Source organism: Mus caroli, unplaced genomic scaffold, assembly GCF_978045245.1.
Source record: "Mus caroli unplaced genomic scaffold, Mus_caroli_1 scaffold_7, whole genome shotgun sequence".
Classification (NCBI taxonomy): domain Eukaryota; kingdom Metazoa; phylum Chordata; class Mammalia; order Rodentia; family Muridae; genus Mus; species Mus caroli.
The window spans coordinates 12,360,557-12,387,457 of NW_028227262.1; the positions used below are offsets into that span (position 1 = coordinate 12,360,557).

A 26,901-nucleotide genomic window follows, 5' to 3' on the forward strand; every position below is an offset into this window, starting at 1 on the left:
GCAGAATAAATATCTCACCTTAGTAGGAAGAATGATGTTATCTTAATTGGCAATCACTCACTTTGGCAGCTCTACACCACAAAATACAACTGAAAGGGTAACCGTGAGTTTTCAAGTCTCACCTAAGCTCGTCCCAGCCTGCCCCTCCCACTCCAATCACTATGACTGTGGTACATTACAGGTTAGAAATGATATTTAATGGGATTCCTGGTACACTGAATTATTTGCTAGACCTTTGGCACAATTTTTTTCTCATGCAATCTTATTAATTATGTCAGTATTAGACATTTTAGTTACTTAGTGTTCTGCAGTGCATGGGGAAATGTTTTCCTTGAGTGTAAGTTTCCCTCACGATTGTGAATTTCATTAGTAAGTAACACCAGGTATAATATCTCTGAGAGACGTTAGTGGCTATAGCGAAGCAGGAAGATGTCTCCACTAATTTAGCATAGGGAAGACAAAAACAGGAAGTGTATTTTGGTCTTCTCACACACAGACACATAAATCAATCTGTGATTTAATTCTATGGCATGTAGAAATAAAACTTCTTCTATATCCGATCCACACAAGTACACATTTTTTCTCTAGGGGACTTTTTGTCACTAGATCTTTCTGAGAATATGGTAATTTATTCACTTCGAAAAGAAAGGCTTGTTAATTTGTATTTATTCTCATGCAGTATCAGCGATCATTTAAAATACATCGGCACCTCCATGTTTTATGTGAGATGGTTCTAAATCCTGAAAAGAATGTCAAAGGACCAATGGCAGTTAAACTGCAAGCATTGTATTAGTTTCTTTTCTGTCTCCTATCTGATGAAATGCCGTGGCAAGATCAACCGGTAGAACAAAGAGGATATTTGGCTTACAAATATGATGGACTCAACCTGTAGAATTAGGAGTATATTTGTCTTACAGTTCCAGAGGGATGCCTGTCCATCATAAGGGAGTTACAGAGGCAAGCAGCAGGCGTGCGGACAAGAGCAGGGTGCTGAGATATTTCATCTTCAGTGGAAAGCACAAAGCGGAGAGAATGAACTGAAAGCAGGGAGCATCTATAAGCTTTCAAATCCCACCCTCAGTGGTGTACCTCCTCCAGCAAGGACTCACCCTCTCCCCAAACACCACCTCAAGCTGTGGACCAAGTGTTCAAATATGTAAGTCTGTGGGGGACATTTCCCACTCAAACCACCACACGCGTACAACTTCCTGAAATAAAATGGACACGTGTCTCCTTTAAACCTAAATGAGTATATTGAACAATCACTGAAATGATTTCTGCAGCATTCCAGAGAGGGTATCAAAGTGGACCCAGCTGTATCTGTTGATGATATACCATAACCCCTTGGAATGTATTTATATTGGTAAAATGGCCTGTGCTTTTTGAGCTCATGGACAAACTGCCTCAGGAAGTAACGTTGCTACTTAAGACTGAAGATCCTCCGAAATCCCCTGTCCTGGGTCAGGCTGGCCCCGTGGCTTTATGGGAGAGGAAGAAACAACACAGAAGCACATTCAAAAGCATGTCCTCGAGAACAGCTGGAAAGTAAACTGTTCCAACAGCCATTGCTACTGGTTGTCCTGTGATATAGTAATGATGTTCTCGGTGTGACAGAGAAGTAAGTTCTCGGAACAGAGGAACTTCCGCCGAGGACTCGGACCGGAACTCCAGCTCACTGCTTCCGCTCGCTGGGTCCTTCCTGCTGGGTGGCTGGCTATTAGGTGCCTGATTTGATAGTTACCTTTCTGCTGTTATCTTTTCTTTCATTTGGATGTCCCAATCACCGGACAGTCTCCTCTCCGCTCACTCTCTGAAGGGATTCCCAGCTATCTGCCTCAATGGGTCTTCCTCAGCCAATATCTCCCGGGTGTTTCTAAGCCCTTGATTTGATGGCATTATCTTGTATTTTCTCTCACTTGGACTACTCTTGTTACATTGCCCAGTGTTTGTGATTGATCTGTATGTCCTTCTTTTATTTCTTTTTTAAAAATTTTTAATATTTTTTATTACATATTTTCCTCAATTACATTTCCAATGCTATCCCAAAAGTCCCCCATACCCTCCCCCCCACTTCCCTACCCACCCATTCCCATTTTTTTTGGCCCTGGCGTTCCCCTGTACTGGGGCATATAGAGTTTGTTTGTCCAATGGGCCTCATTTCCAGTGATGGCCGACTAGGCCATCTTTTGATACATATGCAGCTAGAGTCAAGAGCTCTGGGGTACTGGTTAGTTCATAATGTTGTTGCACCTATAGGGTTGCAGATCCCTTTAGCTCCTTGGGTATTTTCTCTAGCTCCTCCATTGGGAGCCCTGTGATCCATCCAATAGTTGACTATGAGCATCCTCTTCTGTGTTTGCTAGGCCCCGGCATAGTCTCACTCGAGACAGCTATATCTGGGTCCTTTCAGCAAAATCTTGCTAGTGTATGAAATGGTGTCAGTGTTTGGAAGGTGATTATGGGGTGGATCCCTGGATATGGCAGTCTCTAGATGGTCCATCCTTTCGTCACAGCTCCAAACTTTGTCTCTGTAACTCCTTCCATGGGTGTTTTGTTCCCAATTTCAAGAAGGGGCACAGTGTCCACACTTTGGTCTTCATTCTTCTTGAGTTTCATGCGTTTAGCAAAAAAAAAAAAATGAATTTATGAAATTCCTAGGCAAATGGATGGACCCGGAGGGCATCATCCTGAGTGAGGTAACACAATCACAAAGGAACTCACACAATATGTACTCACTGATAAGTGGATATTAACCCAAAACTTAGGATACCCAAGATATACAATTTGCTAAATGCATGAAACTTCTTTTATTTCTTAAAATGTTTCTGCCTGCTCTTCTTTCAAGTCACTTTTAGACTACTACACCATGCACATAAGTTAAAGTCATTCCTAAGCTAGCTGCTAGGAAGCTCTGCCTGATACAGAACCTCTCAGCTACAGTGGGTCAGTGTTCTGACCAATGGCCTCACCTGTCAGGAAGAGACACTTCTCACAAAGGGACACTAAAAGTGAAACACATCCCTTCCCACTCTAGTCTTCTATTGCCATACAGAGAACACAGCTTCTACTAAAAGGTGAATAAAGAGTAGATAATGTAACAAAGAAACAAACAAATAAAAAAGAGAACACCTGCATTATAAGAAAGGAAGTCAGTGGTAGAAGGTACTAGCCCTTCTCCACTGCCAAGTGTCAGGTTACACGCTTAGAACTGGCCCCAAGAAACTTGGGTCTTATGTGAGCATGGGTCTCTGTACCAGATAAAACTGCAGCCATGTAGTTAGGCGAGGAGGGTTAGAGGAGAGATGGCTTGGGGAGTTCTTATATTTGATGCTGTGAGCCGCACAACCTTCTTCCTATGGTACCCCAGGCAATCTACCTGGAGCTTCTATCCTCACTGGTCATATTTTCACCGACTCTTTCTGGTTCCGGGTACGTCTGCAGTCTCACTTGGCCAACCGAGTAACCGACTTTGCTAAGACCCATCTATTTCATCTGATCTGGTCCCCACTCTAACAGACACATGTACCATGATGAATCTCCAACGAGCAGCATCCATTGAGAATTAGTGTCAAGTGATTCCTGCAAGCCCTCATTTCCCTCTAGTTAATGGCCATAGGTCACTTAGGAGGCTCTTGGGATGGAATTAGTGGAACACACCTATGGACTCCGCTGTAACACGCTTCCTTACCAAGTTTTGTCTCCGTTTCAATTAAGTGTTTAAACCTTGGGTTACCTGAAAAGTGGTGAGACCCTCTGAACCTTCTGACAGGGATTCACATTAGCCCCCTGCCTGCAGCTCTAGAGATGTTTTCTATCGCTTTCTGAAGCCTCCACCTCCCCCGTGCTCCCAGGGAATCGGTGATGAATTAGCCACGGTTATAACTCGCTCTCTGTCAAAAGCTTCTGCTTACCCGGGTCCCTGCAGGTTTTCAGGGAAATTGCATTCACTCTGAATGTCGATGTTCATCCGTTTCTACATCTCCAAGATCCCACTTTTTTCCATTGAGATAATAGAACTCATTTCTCTTGCTGTTACGTGCCTCCCCTCCCCCACCTCCCCACTACAATCTGTGGCTTACTGCAGACACCGACCTTCTGCGGTACTTTTTGAAGAAGCTGAGGCTGCTGCATTAAGGAGTGTCCTTGTTTGCAGGTGGCTCCATGCAACCTTCCCAGTTACTTTCTTCCTACCCATCACAGCTCTACATTAGATTATGTTGGATTAGTTTTCCTCACAAAGTAGCAGGAAATCCTGACATTTTTTGACCTCCTTAAACATGACCCATCAGCCAATACATGCATCAGTTTTGCAACCAAGCATACTATCAGCTTCATTCCGCTGAGGGTCATCAGGGTCATCAGTCACAAGATCCGGGGGAGAGAACCCTTCTTAGAGAGTCAGCTTGAGTAGGGACACTTTTCATCCAGCATCATATCTGGAGTCCCCAACTCTTATAGACTCACTGAAACACGTGATGATTTTATTTTTCACTCTTGTGTGCATAGGCTCTGTTCTGCATCAGCTTTCAATTTGTATATAGATGTGTGTGAGATCACACGCGTGTGAATGTGTGGGTGTGCATGGGCATGTTTGTGTCTGTATGGAAGCTGGAGTTTAGTCTCCTGCGTTGTCCCTCAGGATGCCATTCATGTTTTAGGGTTTTGTTTTGATTTGGTTTGGTTTGGTTTGGGTTTTTTGTTCTGTTTTGTTTTGATTTAAAGAAACGTTCCCTCACTGGCCCGGTTCTGGTCAAGTAGGCTATGCCAGTGGACCAGTGAGATCTTCCTGTCTCTGTTTCCTCAGTGATGGGATTTCAAGCATGCATCACTCCAGCCTGCTTTTTGACGTGGATGCTGAGGATTCAAGTTGGGTTCTGATCTTGCACAGCAAGCAACTTCCTGACTGAGCTATCTCCGAAGTATCTTCCTTTGAACTCTTTTTAGGAACTGGATGCTATGAAGGGAAATGGGTGGATACTAAGGAAAGCTCACGAGGTTTGAAATCGGTGTGATCTTATCAACAAGAGACCTCCACACGGAGAGCTTGCTTACAAGATACAAGACATAGAGGTTGCATTCAAGAGACAAGGCAGGTATGTGCCTCCACAGACAAGCTAAGGTAGGAAGGTCTGGAATTTCCACATTCTCAGCCTTGTATACATATATGACCAAACGCTCCCCAGCCTAGGTCAATTAATAGCATATTTAAACAAACAAAACCTGACCAGCACAAATGAGCATCTCTTCAGTCATCATCGTACACACGTTAGGCTTGCATTTAGCTGTCTCTGAGTCTCTGGGATGAACACGATTCCTTCAGTGGTTTTGTGGCATCCTGTTTCTTTGTAGGTTCTATCATATAAATTAATAATTGCTCATCTCTTTCCAAGGTTTCCCAGTGGCAGAACAAACCCAATAAAAAGAGGCCTATGAGTGCTGTCTCTGTAGCTTAACTTCTTGGGCAGAATGAAGAGACAAAGGGGAAATAGAATGTATGGCTGAAACTAACCTTTATTAGAAGGAACCAAAAAAAAAAATGTGCTTTTGGCATAGATATTCAGGCAAAGAGTTGGGCACAGGAGCTGAGGAGATGGCTCAGGGGGTCAGAGAGTAAACAACTTGCTGAACAAGTGTAAGGGCTTGTGTTTGAACCCTCAGAGCACACATAAAGAGGGGCACGGTAGTGCACATCTGTCATCTCAGTGTTCCTACAGTGAGCTGGGAGGCAGAGACAGCAGAATCTTCGGACATCACTGGCCATCTGACCTGTCATACACAACGGTGAACAATAAAGAGATCCCATCTCAAACCAGGTCAGGATAAGGACCAATGGCCAAGGTTCTCTGGCCTCTACATGAGCCTCATGGCATATAAGCACTTTATCTACACACAGAGAGAGAGAGAGAGAGAGAGAGAGAGAGAGAGAGAGAGAGAGAGAGAGAGAGAGAGAGAGAGAGAGAGAGATGCAGTCACTCACCATCATTCATGGGAAAGATAGAGGACATAAAGGAAGACAGAGAGAAGCATGTATCTGAATGTGAAAAAGATACCCGTGTGGGTAAATAAAATCTCAGGGTGTCTTTTGATGGATCCTGGGACAATATGAATGAATCTTTGGTAAAGCCCAATGAGGAGGTCTGCATTGTGTATCAAGTGGTATTGCTTTCAGACTCAGGCAGGTTTATTGTCTACAAATATAAAAGCTGTCTCCGATATTCCTATAGACCCTCCATGTCTACTCCCAGGCTCGGTGAAGCTTCGAGTATCATTACTACGTTTAATGCATTTGCTTCACATCACCTTCCTAGCAGCACTTTAAGCGGTGGGCACTTTTTTTTCATTTTTTTAATTTATTTTTTTATTAGGTATTTTCTTCATTTACATTTCCAATGCTATCCCAAAGTCCCCCCATACCCTCTCTCCCACTCCCCCCCACTCCCACTTCTTGGCCCTGGTGTTCCCCTGAACTGAGGCATATAAAGTTTGCAATACCAAGGGGCCTCTCTTACCAATGATGGCCGACTAGGCCATCTTCTGATACATATGCAGCTAGAGACACGAGCTCCGGGGTACTGGTTAGTTCATATTGTTGTTCCACCTATAGGGTTGCAGACCCCTTTAGCTCCTTGGGTACTTTCTCTAGCTTGGTGGGCACTTTTTAACTCATTCTTTTCACAAGTTAAAAAATACTGCAAAAGTAGTGTATAAGCATTTTTCAGTTTATTCGTCGTAGAAATGTATAGTTCTATTAATAAAATATGCACGTTTTGAACCCATACACTCCTGAATATTTTAAGGCTGAGCTAGCACTAAGTAAGCCACCTTTCGTTTCTAGTAAAACAAAAGCATTTGATACTCTGAGAAAATAAGATACTTTACAAACAAGTTTTACTTAGAACAAAGCTATTGATTAGGCTTTATCAATATGAAAATCCCTAGCTTTAACATCAGGGGACAGGGTAGTGCTCTTTATCCGTAGTTTAAAATGTTCACAGTTTTAGCTAATCATGGTGAAACATGGCCCAAAATATTAGATGGGAAGTTATAGAATTACTTCATACGTTTTAAACTGTGTGTCGTTTTTTAGTGGCATGGTGAAATCTCCCCCACTCTCCTCCTCCTCCCACACATTATGGGAATCGCCTTGGTCCAGCGTGAACTACACTAGGGTTGGCTCTGAGCAGCTGTCTGCGCTGGCTGGCAGGCCTCTGCAGGCAATCACAGCATCAGAGACAGAGCAAGCCTTGGTGACTTTGACCCGTTCTGCCTTAGTCCTGGCAATAGCTCACCACATTCACAGCTTTCAACCTCTCCCTTGACTGCAAGCAGGAGTGTCTGGCAACTTTCATTATCTGCCTGAGAATTATGAGGACCTCATTTAGCCTGAGTCATTTTGTTTATCACTTACTAATGGCACAGAACAGATGCCCCGGAGCAGATATTGTCACCTTCTCCAGTATTTAAGGCTTCTGCCCTCTCCCCAAATACCACAGGGACCACGTGACCCACACATGCTTTATGTGACAGTACATTTGAACCCCATAGACAAAGGCTGATATCATATCCCCACAATTCAAAATACATAATGACAAACTTTTGGCAATTTAGCTAATATTGCACAGCTGAGAGAAGACTGGGGTGGAACGAGGGGCACTTTTTGGAAACACCCCCATTAAGTTAGGGGGTGATCATAAGGTACAAAATTCCACTCTCAAGGCTGTGACTGTCCTGTGGTGGAAACAAAGCAAAGCGCTAAAGCGACTTCTGAGAACAAATGCATGTCCTCTCAGAATTAAAGACTTGCCTTAATCCTGGGCCACCTGATAGGGTGATGGAGACACAAAGATGCTCAAAATGGCATCTTATTGTCTACTGGGAAATAAACGCAATCGCAAGTGAAAGAAATGAGAGTGAAGTCCTGTATTCTGCAGCATAGGGAGCTCTTAGGCAGAGGTAGAGATATTTTCTTTCTTTTTTAATATTTAAAAATATTTATTTACATATTTAGTGTGTGTGTGTATGTGTGTGTGTGTGTATGTTTGCCTGTTTGTGTGAATGTTCCATGGCATGCCTGTGGAGCTCAAAGGAATTATAAGAATCAGTGTGTGGGCAGTGCTCTCTCTCACACACACACACACACACACACACACAATTTAAGTAAAATTTAAATTATATGCTTGTGAGGCATAACATAATCTTTTGATTTATTTGTACATTAAATAACAATCAAATCAGGATGCTTAGCATATGATTTTAAACTTTTCATAATTCCTTTACGGTGAATGCTTTAGAAATCTTTCCTTCCAGCTCATTTGAGTTAAACTATGCTTTACTGCTCAGAATGGCCTCGGATAGTCAAACTTCTTCACTCTGTCCAGTTCTCCCATTGTTCCCATTGGCCGGCCTCTCTCCCTCCCCCGCCTCACCCTCCTCAGACTGTGCTGACCACCATGCTATGAGATCCGTTGCTCCAGAGGACTTAGGAGTAAGGAGGGATCACAGTGCATGTCCTCCTGTGCTCAACTTATTCCATTAATTCTTCTTAGGTCCGCCATGTTGCCACAAATGATGGAATTCATACTCTCATAGATGCATACTATTCCAGAGAGAGAGAGAGAGAGAGAGCACTCCCAACATCAACTCACATTAAAAAAAGCCTATTCGTCTATTGAATCTATTGAAGTCAGTCCCACACCCATCTCTTGTCAATAAACCCTGAAGAAATACAGAAAAGTTCCTGGTAAGAGCTGTTCCAGGGTTGACAATAGTGAAGCCATCTGGAAAACTGTACGAACTTTCCTTTAAAGAATCTAAAAATGGAGCTGGCTTTCTGAATAAAGATATTAATGACTTCATTAATGGATGATTCTGTCACTAGAACTTGTCACTCAGTACAGTGTGCACAGATGGATAAACGCATCAGGAATTACAAGTTAAAATGCAAGCTTTAATTTGGGAATCAGCATTGAGACTTGACTGCCTGGCTTCCGTGCCAAGTCTGCATCCATTCCCTGACACACAGGTGCTATTTTTTTTTCTGAATCTCTAATTTTAAACCCGGAGTTTTACAATATAGCCTGGCAAACTTTGGCCACGTAAGAAGTCAACTTTTCCAGGTGCACTTGTTCTCAGACTTCTAGCTCCGTAGTGGTAGATTATTCCAGAAAGAATGCAGTGTGAGCGAAAAAACCGGGAAGACCATTTTGCGAGAGATGAGATGCGAAAACTCAACAGCAAATATTTTGCTGATTGCTGACTCCTTCCATACTGAAACAACATGAAATGCATACATCGTGATAGCACACACCAGATGAGATAGAGATCTGTCCTCACTAGCCAAGCCCCGACCTCCTTTTCTGTTTTTTGTTTCTTTTCTTCAGAACTGTAACAAAGTGGCCCATACTAAATTGTAACAAAGTAGCCCATAGTAAAAGTCTCTCTTCCCAGGCTTTTTTTTTTTGAAAGACAGTGTCTCATGTAGTCTAGGCTGACCTTGAACTCACTATGCAGCCGAGGAAGGCCTTCGCCTTTGATCCGCCTGTTTCTACTTCCCATGCACCATCCATGCCTGGGTCCCAAGTTCTCTAGACAAGCGCTCTGCTGCCTGAGCTCTCCTCCCAGGCCATAAGGATTTTGTTCTTGACGTCATCCTGCATATGACTGGATGCTAACCCATTGCACGCATTCTGCCTTCCTTGCTGCATCTTATAGACACATGCATACAATGTCAAGAGTCATTAGAGTATCCGCCGATGACAGGGGTGTCACCCTCCTCGCAGAAGAGCACCTGAGCGTCACCACCTCAGAGTCATCCTAGCGAGAAGACCTTAGGTTTCTAGAAGCTCCACCATCCTGGGGGAGACAGGTTGGGAGCCTGAAGTGCTGAAGACAGAATGCTTCACTGGGGTGATATTCAGTTATTTAAGTTTTAAATCGTTATCCACACTACCTTTCCCCTTCCTCTTCCTCTTCCCCTTCCTCTTCCTCTTCCCCTTCCTCTTCCTCTTCCCCCTTCCTCTTCTTACGTCTCATCATGGACATGTCCTTAGTGCTAAAGCAGAATGGGGAGCTGAGAGGAAAATTAAAAGTACTGCTGACTTTGAAATGTCCAACCAGAAATGGTTTTACACCAGCATTAGTGTGGCTCTCCAAATGGAGCAATAAAACGATAAATGTAGACTTTGAAAATCATACTTTTTATGATGCAATATTTTGAAAGGTATAGTCCATGTGTTCAATGTAGACTGAAATCATACTTTTTATGATGCAATATTTTGAAAGGTATAGTCCATGTGTTCATAAAATAGTATAGGCAGTGGAATGGGAATAATATTAAGTCATATAAAGATAAATGTGTGCATACACACACATACATATACATATATATATGTATGCATATACATATATACACACACACACATATAAGCATATAGTTTTATCATGGTTTAAAAGTGAATTAGGCCATCAAACTCACAATTTCAGAGCACTTGCAGGACAGCAAGAAACCTCTTCTGCCTTTACTTCCTCACTGGGTGCTACACTGTGCCTGAAGAAGTCAGCAGACAGCTTGTTGGACTCTGTCCTCACCTTCTATGACGTGGATCTTGAAGCTGAACTTAGGATGTCAGGCACAGCCCAAGTGCTTTTCCCAGAGCCATCTCAGCAGCGCATAATTGTTCTTGCCATTGTTGTTTGCTTTACTCTTTTCAAAAATGTTAGTTTGCAAGTTACTTTACAGCAGGCATTGGGCATAATTCTGTACTTTATATGCAAATGTAGAAGGATAATGTGGTCAGCAGGTTAATAGCAGAAGCCTGAGAAACATCCTGTTGTGTTTTGTGAAGAGTTTCCGTGCTGTTAGGCCAAGTTCCAAGGAGGCCGAGCCAGAGCCAGGAACTTCTATTCAGATGATTTATCGACATTTTGCTTATGAGCCTAGCCTTTAATAGCTGAGTTATCTCCCCAGCCCTTGGTGATTTATTGAATGAAGTACCTTCAGGAAAAACCATGAGAGGAGGAAGGGAAGAAGGAAGGCAGGGGCAGAAGCTAGACAAGTCATGGTTTTAGGGAAACCCTAGCTTTGGATGTTAAACGTATATGATGCATGTGTGTGTGTGTGTGTGTGTGTGTTTGCATCCCTGAGCACACTCATGTGCATGTGTGTACAGAGCCTGACATTGACATCAGGTGCATCCGGTGTTATTCTCAATCTTATACCTTGAGGCAGGGTGTCTCAGTTGAGCCTGTAGCTCATACATTGGGCAAGGATAGCTAGCCACCTTGCTCCAGGGACTCCGTCTTACACTCAGCAGCAGTAGTGTGACAAGCAGTCCACTGTATTTACTCAGCATTAACCTGGATTCCAGCAGCCCAAACTCTGGCCCGCAGGGTCAGCCCTTGAGCTGCTGAGCCATCTCTCCAGCTCCTAAGAATTTTCAGTTTTAGGGGAAAATTTCTTCCATAATTATCTCCCCTCCGGAGAAAATTGTTCAGTGAATGCAACAAGGACGTAAAGACGTTCCCCTGGCAAAAGGCAGAAAGACTTAACTGTCTTCCCAACTCAACTTGTTGTCAGTTACAAGAACTTCCCACAGGAAAAGAGCTGCAGTCACAAAACACCTGACAAAAGGCCTGTGAAGAAGCATTGGTCTACTCCAGGAACTATAGATGGAGTGATAAGATCATACTGAGAACAGTGGTAGACACACTAAAGTGTCATCTGTGGCCCAAGAAGGTCTTGATGCCAACTTGCAGCCACAATACTTCACTCATGGGAATTCCTACAGAAAGGAAAATTCAACAACACTCAGGGTCATCTCGCCCTACTCCATCCTGTTGTCACATTGCCCAATGACTGATTCTCCTGAGCCTGAAGCATCAAAGGATGTGAGTAATAGGCCACTGGGCTTGTCATAGCTAATGGGCACCTGCCCTGAGTGTCCAAAGATGGAGTTCTACTGGACTTAAACTGCCCAATTTCCATTTAGTCATCTCAAAAAAAATCTTTTCTTCCTTGGAAGGAGGTGAATCTCACTGGCATACAACATAGACACTTTCAGAGAAGAGAAAGAGTAGACCCCAACTTGCAAGATACAAGGCTTTCCGGCAATGGCTGGCCCACAGTAGGGCATGCCAATTCGTTGGCATAGACCACATTTATCGGCCTGATATTGTGTGAATACAAACCGGATGCATCTGATTAAGTGCTCTCAGGCCCTGGTGTAATAATTGACTCATTGGCAGTGTGCCTCCTTCCAGCTATTCTGGGATCTGGGCTTGGAGCATTTGGAGTTTGGCACGCTCACCTCAGAGGCTCTCTCAGCTGGGCCGGGTGCCAGGTAGCCATCCTCCTCACCATTCTACTCTCCTCTTCTCGATTCTTCTCCATGTTTTCCCCACAAACCATGTCTTGCCCTCCGGATCTCACCGTCTTTTGTTTTGGATAGATGTTTCAGTTCCTCTGCTAAACCTGGCTGACTGAAAGCTGGGCATTTAACATACCAAGGATGTTAAATGTGGTCAGTGACAGCCATCTTGGGTCCCTGGCAGTCAAGCAGGTAGAAACTATTTCCTGTTGTAGATGGTGCTATGTGGCTGAAAGATTAGTACCATAGTGTCCAGAGCTGGGCACATTCCATTTTGGCAATGTCACTTACAGACTGAGTCACCCTGAACAACGGACTCAGTTTTCCATGCTTCTGGGTTATCATCTGTAAAACAGAAATAATTGAAGGACCTACTGTGTAGGTTTGGCCGGAGGATGAAATGAGTTCACACTTATCAATGAGCAGACAAATGTGCTTCCCCTTGCAAAGATGTTAGTGAGAGTCGGTGAGATGGCTCAGCTAATAAAGGTGGTCGCCACTAAGATGTTAGTGAGAGTCGGTGAGATGGCTCAGCTAATAAAGGTGGTCGCCACTAAGATGTTAATGAGAGTCGGTTAGTTGGCTCAGCTAATAAAGGTGGTCGCCACCAAGCCTAATGCTCCTGGTTGGTTCTATGTAGACCCATATGGTGGAATGGAGACAACCCATTCTGGAAAGTTGTCCTCTAAGCCCCCCTCATGCCCCTCTGTTCACACAAGCAGGCACACAAAGAAATTGTTATTGAAGACTATAAAAATGTTCTTCAAAGAAGGAAGTTAATGAGGTATCGGGGAATTTCCTTGACATTATTTGTATAGCTAATCTAATTATTATTTACATAGTACTCTGGTGCTAAGCAACTGAAAGGCTCCAGCATTTTAGCTGATGAATTCTTATCATAACCCTGAATTACATTCTGTCTTGCAATAACAAAATTACAAAGCAGAAGATGGTACCTTGTCTGGTATTAAAGCATTAATTGGGTGGAGCGATTAAAAGATTGAGTTGATTTATTCCTAATGGCTTGGAAAGATAAACAAGACATATCATGGAGGAGCGATTGGAAATCAGGGACAAGGTTGAAAAGCAACTGAAAGTCACAATATGAATGTAGAATCACATTTTATGCTTTAAAATTTATGTGTATAATCGTGTCTATATGCATGTAGAGGCTGTATGTATAAGACATTAGAGTATAGAGAAAATAGTTCACTTTGATGATAGCTGGCACAGAAGTTATTTTGTGGGAAGGAGCCACCTTTATTGAGAAAAGAGTTGTGCTCTGAGAAAGTGTGTCTCCCCGAGTCAAGGTCATCAGTGAAGGAGCAGAAGCTTATTATGAAAAAGGGGGAGGTGGGTGAGGCCAGGGCAGGTGTGCTGGGAGGGAGGGAGGGAGGGAGGGAGGGAGGGAGGGAGGGAGGGAGGGAGGGAGGGAGGGAGGGAGGGAGGGAGGGTCAAGGAAGAATGAGCACTCTTTTCTCCTAGGGACTCCTGGGAAGTAGTTAGCAGTGAAAACCCTTCAGTCAGTTCAGAGGTGGTTGATTTGATTGTTTTCTTGACAGGACCACAGTCACCTAGGTGACAAACCAGTGAAGGAGTTGCTAGATGAGGTTCCCTGCCTGGGGTGCAAACCTACCTACCTTACTGTGAACAGCACCATTCTGTGATCTTAGACAACAGACTGGATAAAAAGCAGAGAGAGAGCCTTGTACAACAGCCTTCCAGTGCTGACTGGATACTTGCCTGCCGGTCTGTCTCGCGTGGCTCTCCCACAGTAAGGGAGTATGCATGCCCCCAGCTGTGAGTACATACTAGCCATGGAATAAATTCCTTGCCCCATGAAATTCCACTTCTAAATAGCATCATATACCAATGGTCAAAGCTTTTAGCATACAGGCTTTTGTGCGGCATTGCCGATCAAGATCATAAATGTAAAAACAGTTTACAGTCACAACTCTTGACTCTTCCCATACATTTACTTACGTGCCATTAGGAATTTACAGTCATGCTTCCGTAAGTAAATCAAACATCCTACCTCTACGCTTCCTTGGGGAAATGCTGTTCAGAACCTCTGTCCATCTAACTCAGCATTTCTGAGCCAGGGGTCAGGTCACTGTTGCCTGTCCTGAAGTCACATGTCTGGTGAAGAACTCGAGAGGATTGTGCCTGCACTTTCAAGGCTCAGCAGTCAAATGCCCTGTGGTCCTTACGTTTTTCTGTTGTAAAGCACATGACAGAGAAAGGAAACTTGGTGTGGGGCGAGCAGGACCTGAACTGCGCTTGCGTTCTTACCTCTGACCTCCTTAAGGTCCTAATTGCAGGGTCTTCGCCACAGACAAGCATCCGTTGGTTAATAAGCTCAGGAGAAGGCTGGCCAGTCCCAGGACTGATGGAGAAACCTAACTGCCTCCTTTATCTCCAGTTCTTCCTCAAGCTTTGAGTCCCGACCTACTCACTCACCAACCACAGGTTCCAAGCTTCCTCCAATGACCGCGCTTGTCTCTCCTCTCACTTTTCTTCATTTTCTCCCTTCATTCTGCCTCGTTTTTCTTCATTTCCCGTATGATTTGGTCATTCGAGGCCGTTTTTGTGTGGTTTCAGTTTGTTTTGGCGTTCTTCCCAAATAGAGACACTTTTCCTCAGCTGTCTCTAGACATAGTCTAATCGGCGAGGTCTTTGATGGATGCTCTGTTCATCTCCCCCTTCCCAGGCAGGGTCAACCACACTGCGCAATAAATCATAAGTGCTCAGTAAATATCGAATGGAGAAGAAAGAAAAGATGAACCGGAAAGCTGGATTGCTGCGTACAGGATTTTGTTTGTTGCTGTTGTTTTTTTTTTTTTTTTTTTTTGGTTTTGACAAACTGTATCCTCCCAGAAATACCTCCATCTGTCTTTCTTCCTCTCCATGAGAAAGAAAATGTTTGGGGCTGGTGAGATGGCTCAGCGGTTAAGAGCGCCGACTGCTCTTCCAAAGGTCCTGAGTTCAAATCCCAGCAACCACATGGTGGCTCACAACCATCCATAATGAAATCTAATGCCCTCTTCTGGAGTGTCTGAAGACAGCTACAGTGTACTTAACATATAATTAAATAAATAAATAAATAAATAAATAAATAAATAAATAAATAAGAGAAAGAAAATGTTCTCCCTTTCCCCCACAGCAATTTTCTGTATTGATGCTATCATGTTTTCTCCCCATGAAGACCTGTGGGAATCCCAAAAGTTATGTGTTTGTAACAGTAGCAACTTTGTTCCCTCTGAGAAGCCTCACTGGCCAGCTCCTCACACAACACCCACTGAGACAGATAAGTAAAGAGAGTTGCATTCGTGAATGCCAGCTATATTATGTGCATGGCTGACTCTTGATATTTTAAAACTTAGAAACTCAAGTAGTTAAAATATATTTGTATTTCATTTGTAAAAGCACGACATCTCTTGGGAGGAGAATCAAGCTTAAATCTCTACCACCCATTATCCTCAACTGTGAAAAGTTGCTGTTTAGCAATCTAAGGGACGGTGTTAAAATTCTGCCATCTGGTGGCCTCCTGAGACATGACACAAGTGATTTTTCTTTTCTTTTTTTTTTTTAAGATTTACTCCACCACACTGGGGTTAAAGTGACGACTTCCTTCCATCTTCTCTCTGTATTGCACAGTATCTACTGTTGTATTTTTTGCTTATTTCAGAAACGCTTTTATCTCATGGACTGCTATGTCCCTAACCTGTGTACCTGAATAATGGCTGTCAGCAAGTTTATAGCCGAATCTCCTCAGAGATAACTGTATACACATGTTCCTCTGAATGTCAGAAAACAAATGCACAAAGCTGATAGCTCATGTGTGTTTCCCTGATCTTTTATCCATGGTCTGACCGAACTCTTGTGTAACATAGCTAGCTGAGGCTGGAGAGGGGATGCATTTGGCAAGTGTTTGTTGTGCAAGCATGAAGACTTAAGTTCAGATCCCTAGCACCTAGATAAAGAGTGGAACGTGGGACATTCTGCGATCTCAGCACTGTGGAAGCAGAAAGCGTTGGATCCCTGGAGTTTGCTGACCAGCTGGTCTAGTAGAACTAATGAACTCTGGGCTTAGTGAGTCTCTCTCAAGAAAAACAAGGTAAGGAGAAAGAGAGGAAGAAGCCTGTGGTGGTTTGAATAGGATTGGCCCCCACTGGCTCATGTGTGAGAATGCTTGGCCATAGGGAGTGGCACTATTAGGGGGCGTGGTCTTGTTGATGGAGGTGTGGCCTTGTTAGAGTGGGTGTGGCCTTGTTAGAGGAAGTGTGTCACTGTGGGGGTGGGCTTTGAGGTTATATATGCTCAAGCTATGCCCAGTCACACAGTCTTCTTCAGCCTGCAGATCAATATGTAGAACTCTCAGCTTTTTCTCCAGCATCCTGCCCGCCTGCACGTTGCCATGCTTCCCACTATGGTGATAATGGACGAAGCCTCTGGACCTGCAAGCCAGTCTCAATTAAAGTTTTGCTTTATAAGAGTTGTCTCCCATGACCAGAGGTGGCTCCCCAGGTGCTCCAGCAAAGCCCTCCCGGGAGGGGCGGACACCTCTCCTCTGGCAGGGAAGGTGCCCGGATGTCTGGAGCCCAAAATGGGGTCTGCCCCAGAAGCTATCTGGAAAGAACCCACATGTTCCTCAACAGAGGAATGGATACAGAAAATGTAGTACATTTACACAATGGAGTACTACTCAGCTATTAAAAAGAATGAATTTATGAAATTCCTAGGCAAATGTATGGACCTGGAGAGCATCATCCTGAGTGAGGTAACCCAATCACAAAAGAACTCACACAATATGTACTCACTGATAAGTGGATATTAGCCCAGAAACTTAGAATACCCAAGATATAAGATACAATTTGTTAAACATATGAAACTCAAGAAGAATGAAGACCAAAGTGTGGACACTTTGCCCCTTCTTAGAATTGGGAACAAAACACCCATGGAAGTAGTTACAGAGACAAAGTTTGGAACTGAGACGAAAGAATGGACCATCTAGAGACTGCCACACCCGGGGATCCATCCCATACTCAGTCTCCAAACACTGACACTATTGCATACACCAGCAAGATTTTGCTGAAAGGATCCTGATATAGCTGTCTCTTGTGAGGCTATGCTGGTGCCTGGCAAACGCAGAAGTGGATGCCCACATTCAGCTATTGGATGGAACACAGGACCCCCAATAGAGGAGCTGGAGAAAGTACCCTAGGAGCTAAAGGGGTCTGCAACCCTATAGGTGGAACAACAATATGAACTAACCAGTACCCACAGAGCTCGTGTCTCTAGCTCCGGAGCTTGTGTCTCTAGCTGCATATGTAGCAGAAGATGGCCTAGTTGGCCATCATTGGGAAGAGGTCTTGCAAAGTTTATATGCCTCAGTACAGGGGAACGCTAGGGCCAAGAAGTGGGAGTGAGTGGATAGGGAAGTGCGGTGGGGGGAGGGTATGGGGGATTTGGGGGATAGCATTGGAAATGTAAATGAAGAAAAATGTTCCTCTGAATGTCAGAAAACAAATGCACAAAGCTGATAGCTCATGTGTGTTTCCCTGATCTTTTATCCATGGTCTGACCGAACTCTTGTGTAACATAGCTAGCCGAGGCTGGAGAGAGGGTGCATTTGGCAAGTGTTTGTTGTGCAAGCATGAAGAAAAATATCTAATTAAATACAATCAAAAAAAAAAAAAAAAAGAGTTGTCTTGGGAGCATACATGGACTGGTTTGTGGCCCTGGGGAACGTGTGGCAGAGGGCTGCGGCAGGTTGGGGGAGCACGCTCTAGAGATGGGGGAGAGGAATGGGATAAAGAACTCAGAGGGAGGGCTGGGAATGGGGGAAACTTTTGGAATCTAAATAAATAAAATAATTTAATAAAGATTTTTTTTAAAAAAAAAAGTTGCCTTGGCCATGGAGTCTCTTCACAGCAGTAAAACCCTAAGACACTGTTCAATTTTGACCTCTGGGCTCTACACACAAATGTGTCCAAGCACCTGAGCACAAAAACATGTGCAGACACTCCACTACACACACACACACTTCAGAAGACCTATGAAAAGTTATAATCTTAAGGCTCAGGAGACGTGAAAGCAAGGATTAATGGCACCCTTGTCTCTCATTTTAATCTCATTTATTTTAGGAATACCCAAAGAACACGGAGGAGGTGTTCACTGAAAGTTGTGCGCACACAGACTCTGCAAATGTAAGAAGTGAAGTGACACTGGGAACTACTGATTTGAGGTTCCCTATGGTGGACAGACAGTAGGATGACAACACCCCCTATAAAAAGTGTGTCTGGTACCTATTACCCTAAACTGGGCAGAAATCTTGCCCCTTTATGCTGGTGCCCCTGAAATGAGATGATTAATTTTTAGTATTACACTTAGATGGAAATGAGCCACATCGCCCACAGATCTTTCCAACAATCTGAAGCAGAGAGACCCTGACGCTCTGGCTGGCATGTCAGATCACAAGTGGGGCAGCTACTCCAGGCTCCTCCTCACATGGGCAGCTACTCCAGCTTCCTCCTCACCTCATCAAAGCTGAGTAAGCCCAAGCACAGAGACTCTAAAAGGCTCTGGGGGAACTTGTGTTTCTATAATTTATGACCTGGATGCCATTCCAACCAGAGAGGACATCAGGATGTGTGCTAAATATTCTTTTCTGAGAGTGGTATCAGCCTTATTGATAAAAAATGGTACTGGCTGCACCTTGTAATTGTGACTCTTTCTTGGGGGTTCCAGGCTGTAAGCACTTGAGTTGATACAATGTTCCAGGATGTTTCTGTGAAGTTAGAACTAGTATGGTTTGTTACTACTGAACTAAGAACCCCCTGGGTGTCAGTGTCAGGAGACTGGGGGATGGGTAGAGATTCCTGGGGTCACCACCAGGCATACACAACCACCCTGGAAATACAGCCCCAGGACTGTAAGTCCTGCCAGGTGACTCCAGCACTCGCCCCTTTGAGGAGCCACTGGTCTTAAATGATGCTTCCCTGTCATTTTGCTTTAGTTTGTGTCAACTTCACATGGCCTAGAGTCAAGAGAGAGCCTCAGTTGTGAAAATGTCCCTACTAGGTTAGTCTGTGGGCAAGTCAGCGGTGCATTTTCTTGATAGATGGTTAATGTGGTTCAGCCAATTGTGGGCTGGGCCATCCATGGGTTGCTGGTTGCAGGCTGAGCAAGCCATGGGGAGCAAGCCTTTGTGACATCTTCATGGACTGCTGCCTCCAGGTTCCTGCCCTGCCTGAGCTCCGTCCCTGACTGACTTTACTGGATAATGGACTATAGGCTGCAAGATGAAATGAACCCTTTCCTGCCGTGCTGATTTCTGTCATAGTGTTTGGTTACAACAAAAAGAAAACATGTCTTGCTGTTGTTTGTTTTTTAAGTCTCGGTAGAGTTCCATGGTACACATTTGTAATCCCAGCATCTAGGAGGCAGAGGCAAGAGAGTCACTAAGTTCAAAGTCACCCTGGTCTTCACAATGAGTTCAGGTTAGCCTAGGATACAGAGTGAGACCCTGGCTCTAAAACAAACAAACCAAACAGGCTGTTTCCTCCGGACATTCTGAACTATTGGTCTAAAATGGAAAAAAAAATCTCCTTTTGCATTTAGAACTATCCAGACATTTTTAATGTGCAGCCACTTTAGACAACCTATGCTCAAATACAGAGATTGACAGTTTTTTCCCCTCTGACAAAGACAGTCAGTAGTTTAAGCTTGTAGGTGACATCATTTCCACAGCAGGAACCGCACCATGATAGCTTGGAAATGCTACAGACAGTAACAAGTAAATAAATGGTTTCTGACAGTGATGCACAGAAACATTGTTTGCTGCAGCAGCTGGTAGGGAGGCTGGTGCGTGCGGGCTGGCTTCAGAGTCTGCTAGACAGGTTCTACATCCCCATGTGAGTGAATGCATCAGACAGTGCCCACGAGGAACAGTCCCCTCTGCCACCCACATTACACGTACCAGTTCTGGTGAAAAGCAGGCACATCTTAGTTGCTGACCTCAGTCTGGGAAAGTGCGTCCAGCTGTGAAGTGCAGTAGAGGAGGAGGAGGATCTAGATAAAAAGGAGATGGTTTTAGACTCCTCCCACTAAAAAAACAATTGAAGTGCCAGAAAATTACATTTGTGGTAACTAGCCACGGATAAGCAGGGAATTTCTTTTGAGAAGCATTGTGGCAAGCACTCCTGAATGGTTTCTGGAGACCCCATGCTGTGCAATGCATAAAATCAATGAAGGGAGGAAGGGAGAAGATAGCACCCACCTATAATCCCAGCATCAGGAGTTAGAGCCAGGAGGCTGGTAAGGTCAAGGCCAGCTTGCACCACAAAGTGTTACTCTGTGTCAAACTCAAAGTGAAAGCAAACCATCAACAAAAGTGTCAAAGAAGATAAATGGAGGAGGAGGAGCTGATAGTGGCCTGTCTCCCATGAAACAGAACTGGTGCTCCGGAGTGGAACAGAAGCCTCAAGAAAAGCTCTCAGCACAATGTTGGTTCCACTGCCTGCCCTGCTGACTTCCAAGGCACACCAAACATGGGCACTGAGGGCCTATAAGAGATGCCACCCGACTGTGGTGAGTAGTAGTTGTCCCCTCCACTTGTTGATGGTGACAGAGTAGGCTCCACTAGCTCTGGAGCATGGGGACAAAGCTAAAGACCGACACCCACCATCTGTCAATCTTGCTTCGTTCTCTATGGTCTGCTCTGGCAGATAGTGTCCCTAGAAAAAGTTCTGTTCACAGTATAATGCGGGACTCTCTTGCAGCACTTGCTAAGCTCTTGCTTTCCTTCCTATTGCTGATAAAATCACCATCCAAGAGGATGCTCATAATAAGCTGTTCTGTGCAAAATAATCCATTCTAGACCCCCATAGAATATATATGTGTGTGTGTGTGTGTGTATAGTGTGTGTGTATATAGTGTGTGTATATATATGTGTGTGTATACATATAATGTGTGTATAGTGTGTGTGTGTGTCTATATAGTATATGTGTGTGTATATATATATAGTGTGTGTGTATATATATAGTGTGTGTGTATATATATAGTGTGTGTGTGTATATATAATGTGTGTGTGTATATATATATACTGTGTGTGTTTATAGTGAGTGTATGTGTGTGTGTGTGAGTGTGTGTGTGTGTGTGTATTCCAATAGAAAATAGAGATTATGATTATGAAACATTAAAGTAAAATGCAATGTGCCTTATATTTGCCATATTCGAGGTAAAGAATGAATGTAATGTTTAATCAACATTAATTAGAGATACCCAATCTGAAATTTATTCCATTTCTCTTCTTTCCTGTCCCCTTATTTTAGTTCATAAACTTAAATACTAAGTATACTCAAAAATTAATATATTAAATGTTCTCTCATACCTATGGATATAGCTTCTTCAGAACTGAGCAGAAAAGAAATGACAAATACATGACATAATGGCCTTTTACATGTGTGTGAGTTATATGATATATATATACATATATATATATATATATATACACACACACATACACACACACACACACACACACATATATATACATATATATATATATATATATATCTTACTTGCTTTCCAAATATTTGTGGTGGATCTACTATGTGCTAACCCATGTTCTAGTTCACAAGAGAACAACAGGGAAGTCCCTGTGCTCATTAGAATGTGCATTCCTGTGGAATTTTCTGGAATTAAAGAATAAACATGGTCCATGGCCCTACTGTCAGGATTTTTGTTGATGTTGATGGCCCATGTCACCATTCGGGTGTTTGTAACCTGTGCTGCCACCTGAGGCCATGTGGATGTCTGTGGTCCATGCTCCTTCTGAGGGCTTTGTCTGGATCTGTGGTCCTAAGGCAGCTAGGGGCTGCGTTTATAGACTGTGCTGTCGCCAGAAACCATGTGGATGTCCATGATCCGTGCTCCCACTGACTGTTAAAGAGCAAGGAGCTACTTTGGCAGTGATGCTGCTGACAGTTGATGCACAGTTGATTCAGAGGGACACGGAAGACTTTTGTGCTAACCCCTACCCCACCTCAATGACACCGCTGCCCCACACCTCCCCCTGCCCCCCGAAAAGTAACACCTAAATAAGAAGCCATCAAAGAATCAAAGAAAACTCCTTCAAAGTCTGATAAGGATGCCAAAGTGTAGCTCTCCACAATTGATGGTTACAGGGTCGGGGGAGCAGGAGGCGAAGAACTCAGCTCTATTTAAAGGGCAGGCGGCTGAGAGTTTGACCATGATCCAGTTAATATATAGATAACACAAATTGGATTTTTTTCTATTTCTTTTCCTTTTCTTTTTATTTTTGGTGGGGAGGGAGGTTACAAGGGAGATGCAGACATGGAAGGACTGGGAAGTGAATGTGATCAGGGTGCATGGTGTGAGATTCCCCCAAAGAATCAATAAAAATACTACATTGGAAGAAGATAAAGAAATCTCCTGCCGGTCTGGCCAGCACGGGGATAGCTAGGGTGCGGAGGCGGCTGACACCCACCAGCTACCCACAAGACCTGCCACGGGATCTTAAGACCTCAGGGGAGTGGAACACAGCGTCTGCTCCAATCCAATCGCAAGGGACCTGAGACTGCATTAATTAGGGAAGCAGAAAACTGGCCTGATCAGGGGCACAAGTCCCTTTTGGTCCATGCCAGCACAGGGGTACCTTGGACATGGAGTCTGCGGACATCCGTAAGGTATACACAGGACCCTCCAAGGGATCTTAAGACCTCTGTGAGTGGACCACAACTTCTGCCAGGAGGTAGGCTCGAACACCAGATATCTGGGCACCTTCCCTGCAAGAGGAGAGCCTATCTGCAGAGAGTACTCTGAACACTGAAACTCAGGAGAGAGCTAGTCTCCCAGGTCTCCAGGTCAGGTTGATAGAGGCTAACATAAACACCTGAGGAACAAGATCTAACCAGAGACAACTACAACAACTAACTCCAGAGAGTACCAGATGGTGAAAGGCAAACATAAGAATCTTACTAACAGAAACCAAGACCACTCACCATCATCAGAACGCAGCACTCCCACCCCACCCAGTCCTGGGCACCCCAACACACCCGAAAAACTAGACCCGGATTTAAAAGCATATCTCATGATGATGGTAGAGGACATCAAAAAGGACTTTAATAACTCACTTAAAGAAATACAGGAGAACACCACTAAACAGGTAGAAGACCTTAAAGAGGAAGCACAAAAATCCCTTAAAGTATTGCAAGAAAACACGACCAAACAGGTGATGGAATTGAATAAAACCATCCAAGACCTAAAAAGGGAAGTAGACACTATAAAGAAAACCCAAAGTGAGGCAATGCTGGAGATAGAAAACCTAGGAAAGAAATCTGGAACTATAGATGCAAGCATCAGCAACAGAATACAAGAGATGGAAGAGAGAATCTCAGGTGCAGAAGATTCCATAGAGAACATCGGCACAACAATCAAAGAAAATACAAAATGCAAAAAGATCCTAACTCAAAACATCCAGGAAATACAGGACACAATGAGAAGACCAAACCTACGGATAATAGGAGTAGATGAGAATGAAGATTTCCAACTTAAAGGACCAGCAAATATCTTCAACAAAATTATAGAAGAAAACTTCCCAAACCTAAAGAAAGAGATGCCCATGAACATACAAGAAGCCTACAGAACTCCAAATAGACTGGACCAGAAAAGAAATTCCTCCTGATACATAATAATCAGAACAACAATGCACTAAATAAAGATAGAATACTAAAAGCAGTAAGGGAGAGAGGTCAAGTAACGTATAAAGGCAAGACTATCAGAATTACACCAGACTTTTCACCAGAGACTATGAAAGCCAGAAGAGCCTGGACAGATGTTATACAGACACTAAGAGAACACAAATGCTAGCCCAGGCTACTATACCCGACCAAACTCTCAATTACCATAGATGGAGAAACCAAAGTATTCCACGACAAAACCAAATTCACACATTATCTTTCCACGAATCCAACCCTTCAAAGGATAATAACAGAAAAAAAAACAATACAAGGACAGAAACCACGCCCTAGAAAAAGCAAGAAGGTAATCCCTCAAGAAACCTAAAAGAAGACTGCCACAAGAAAAGAATGCCAACGTTAACAACAAAAATAATAGGAAGCAACAATTACTTTTCCTTAATATCTCTTAATATCAATGGACTCAATTCCCCAATAAAAAGACATAGACTAACAGACTGGCTACACAAACAGGACCCAACATTCTGCTGCTTACAGGAAACCCATCTCAGGGAAAAAGACAGACACTACCTCAGTGTGAAAGGCTGGAAAACAATTTTCCAAGCAAATGGTCTGAAGAAACAAGCTGGAGTAGCCATTCTGATATCGAATAAAATTGACTTCTAACCCAAAGTTATCAAAAAAGACAAGGAGGGACACTTCATACTTATCAAAGGTAAATTCCTCCAAGAGGAACTCTCAATTCTGAATATCTATGCTCCAAATGCAAGGGCAGCCACATTCATTAAAGAAACTTACTAAAGCTCAAAGCACATATTGAACCTCACACAATAATAGTGGGGGACTTCAACACATCACTTTCACCAATGGAAAGATCATGGAAACAGAAACTAAACAGGGACACAGTGAAACTAACAGAAGTGATGAAACAAATGGATCTAATAAATATCTACAGAACATTTTATCCTAAAACAAAAGGATATACCTTCTTCTCAGCACCTCATGATACCTTCTCCAAAATTGACCATATAATTGGTCACAAATCAGGCCTCCAGAAAATCAAATAACCCCATTAAAAAATGGGGCTCAGAACTGAACAAAGAATTCTCACCTGAGGAATACCGAATGGCAGAGAAACACCTGAACAAATGTTCAACATCCTTAATCATCAGGGAAATGCAAATCAAAACAACCCTGAGATTCTACCTCACACCAGTCAGAATGGCTAAGATCAAAAATTCAGGTGACAGCAGATGCTGGCGAGAATGTGGAGAAAGAGGAACACTCCTCCACTGTTGGTGAGATTGCAAGCTTGTACAACCACTCTGGAAATCAGTCTGGAGGTTTCTCAGGAAATTGGACATGGTACTACCGGAGGATCCCGAAATACCTCTCCTGGGCATATATCCAGAAGATGTTCCAACTAGTAAGAAAGAAACATGCTCCACTATGTTCATAGCAGCCTTATTTATAATAGCCAGAAGCTGGAAAGAACCCAGATGCCCCTCAACAGAGGAATGGATACAAAAAATGTGGTACATTTGCACAATGGAGTACTACTCAGCTATTAAAAAGAATGAATTTATGAAATTCCTAGGCAAATGGTTGGACCTGGAGGACATTATCCTGAGTGAGGTAACCCAATCAAAAAGAACTCAAATGATATGTACTCACTGATAAGTGGATATTAGCCCAGAAACTTAGAATACCCAAGATATAAGTAACAATTTGCAAAACACATGAAACTCAAGAAGAATGAAGACCAAAGTGTGGACACTTTGCCCCTTCTTAGAATTGGGAACAAAACACCCATGGAAGGAGTTACAGAGACAAAGTTTGGAGCTGAAAGAAAAGGATGGACCATCTAGAGACTGCCATATCCAGGAATCCATCCCATAATCAGCCTCCAAACGCTGACACCATTGCATACACTAGCAAGATTGTGCTGATAGGACCCTGATATAGCTGTCTCTAGTGAGACTACGCCGGGGCCTATCAAACACAGAAGTGGATGCTCACAGTCAGCTATTGGATGGAACACAGGGCCCCCAATGGAGGAGCTAGAGAAAATACCCAAGGAGCTAAAGGGATCTGCAACCCTATAGGTGGAACAACAATATGAACTAACTAGTACCCCGGAGCTCTTGTCTCTAGCTGCATATGTATCAAAAGATGGCCTAGTAGGACATCACTGGAAAGAGAGGCCCATTGGACTTGCAAACTTTATATGCCCCAGTACAGGGGAATGCCAGGGCCAAAAAGTGGGAGTGGGTCGGTAGGGGGTGAGGGGGAGCGTATGGGGGACTTTTGGGATAGCATTGGAAATGTAAATAAGGAAAATACCTAATTAAAAAAAAATCTCCTGTAAGATAATAAATGTCTTCGGATTTTAAGTTGGAACAAAGCTTTGTGATTTTTGAAGGTGGCTTGGTGAACAAGAACGTGAAAAGCAGACTTCTGGTAAAGCGTCTTGTTGATCTCTTCTATTCTGTATTAAGACCATTGCCTTCTAGACACTGAAAGCAATTGAGAGTTGGCCCAGCAGTGAAGAGCGCATGCTCGGTGTACAGGACTGGAGTTGGTCCCAGCATTCATCCACGTAGGGCACCTTACAACCGCCTACAACTCCAACTGCTCAGGATCCTGCACCCTCCTTTGGCCAGCAGAGGAGGCTGTGCAGAGAAGGGAGGGAAACACGGCAGCAGTCCTCGGACCGTGACTCGCCCCTGCTCAATCCCAGCCTCCCTGCACAGTCTTGCCTCTCCCTCTGAGCTGTGATGCTGAAGGAAGACAGCCCCACAGAACAGCCTCTT

At 43.7% G+C, this 26,901-nt stretch overlaps 1 long non-coding RNA gene across 1 annotated transcript; it reads left to right on the plus strand.

Annotated features, from left to right (window-relative positions):
* Positions 1-1,522: 1,522 nt before the first annotated feature.
* LOC110296935 (uncharacterized) lies at positions 1,523-8,821 on the plus strand. The gene is made up of 3 exons (XR_002378226.1): positions 1,523-1,721; positions 4,945-5,093; positions 8,547-8,821. It is a non-coding gene; the product is annotated as an uncharacterized LOC110296935 (long non-coding RNA).
* The last annotated feature ends 18,080 nt before the right edge of the window (positions 8,822-26,901 follow it).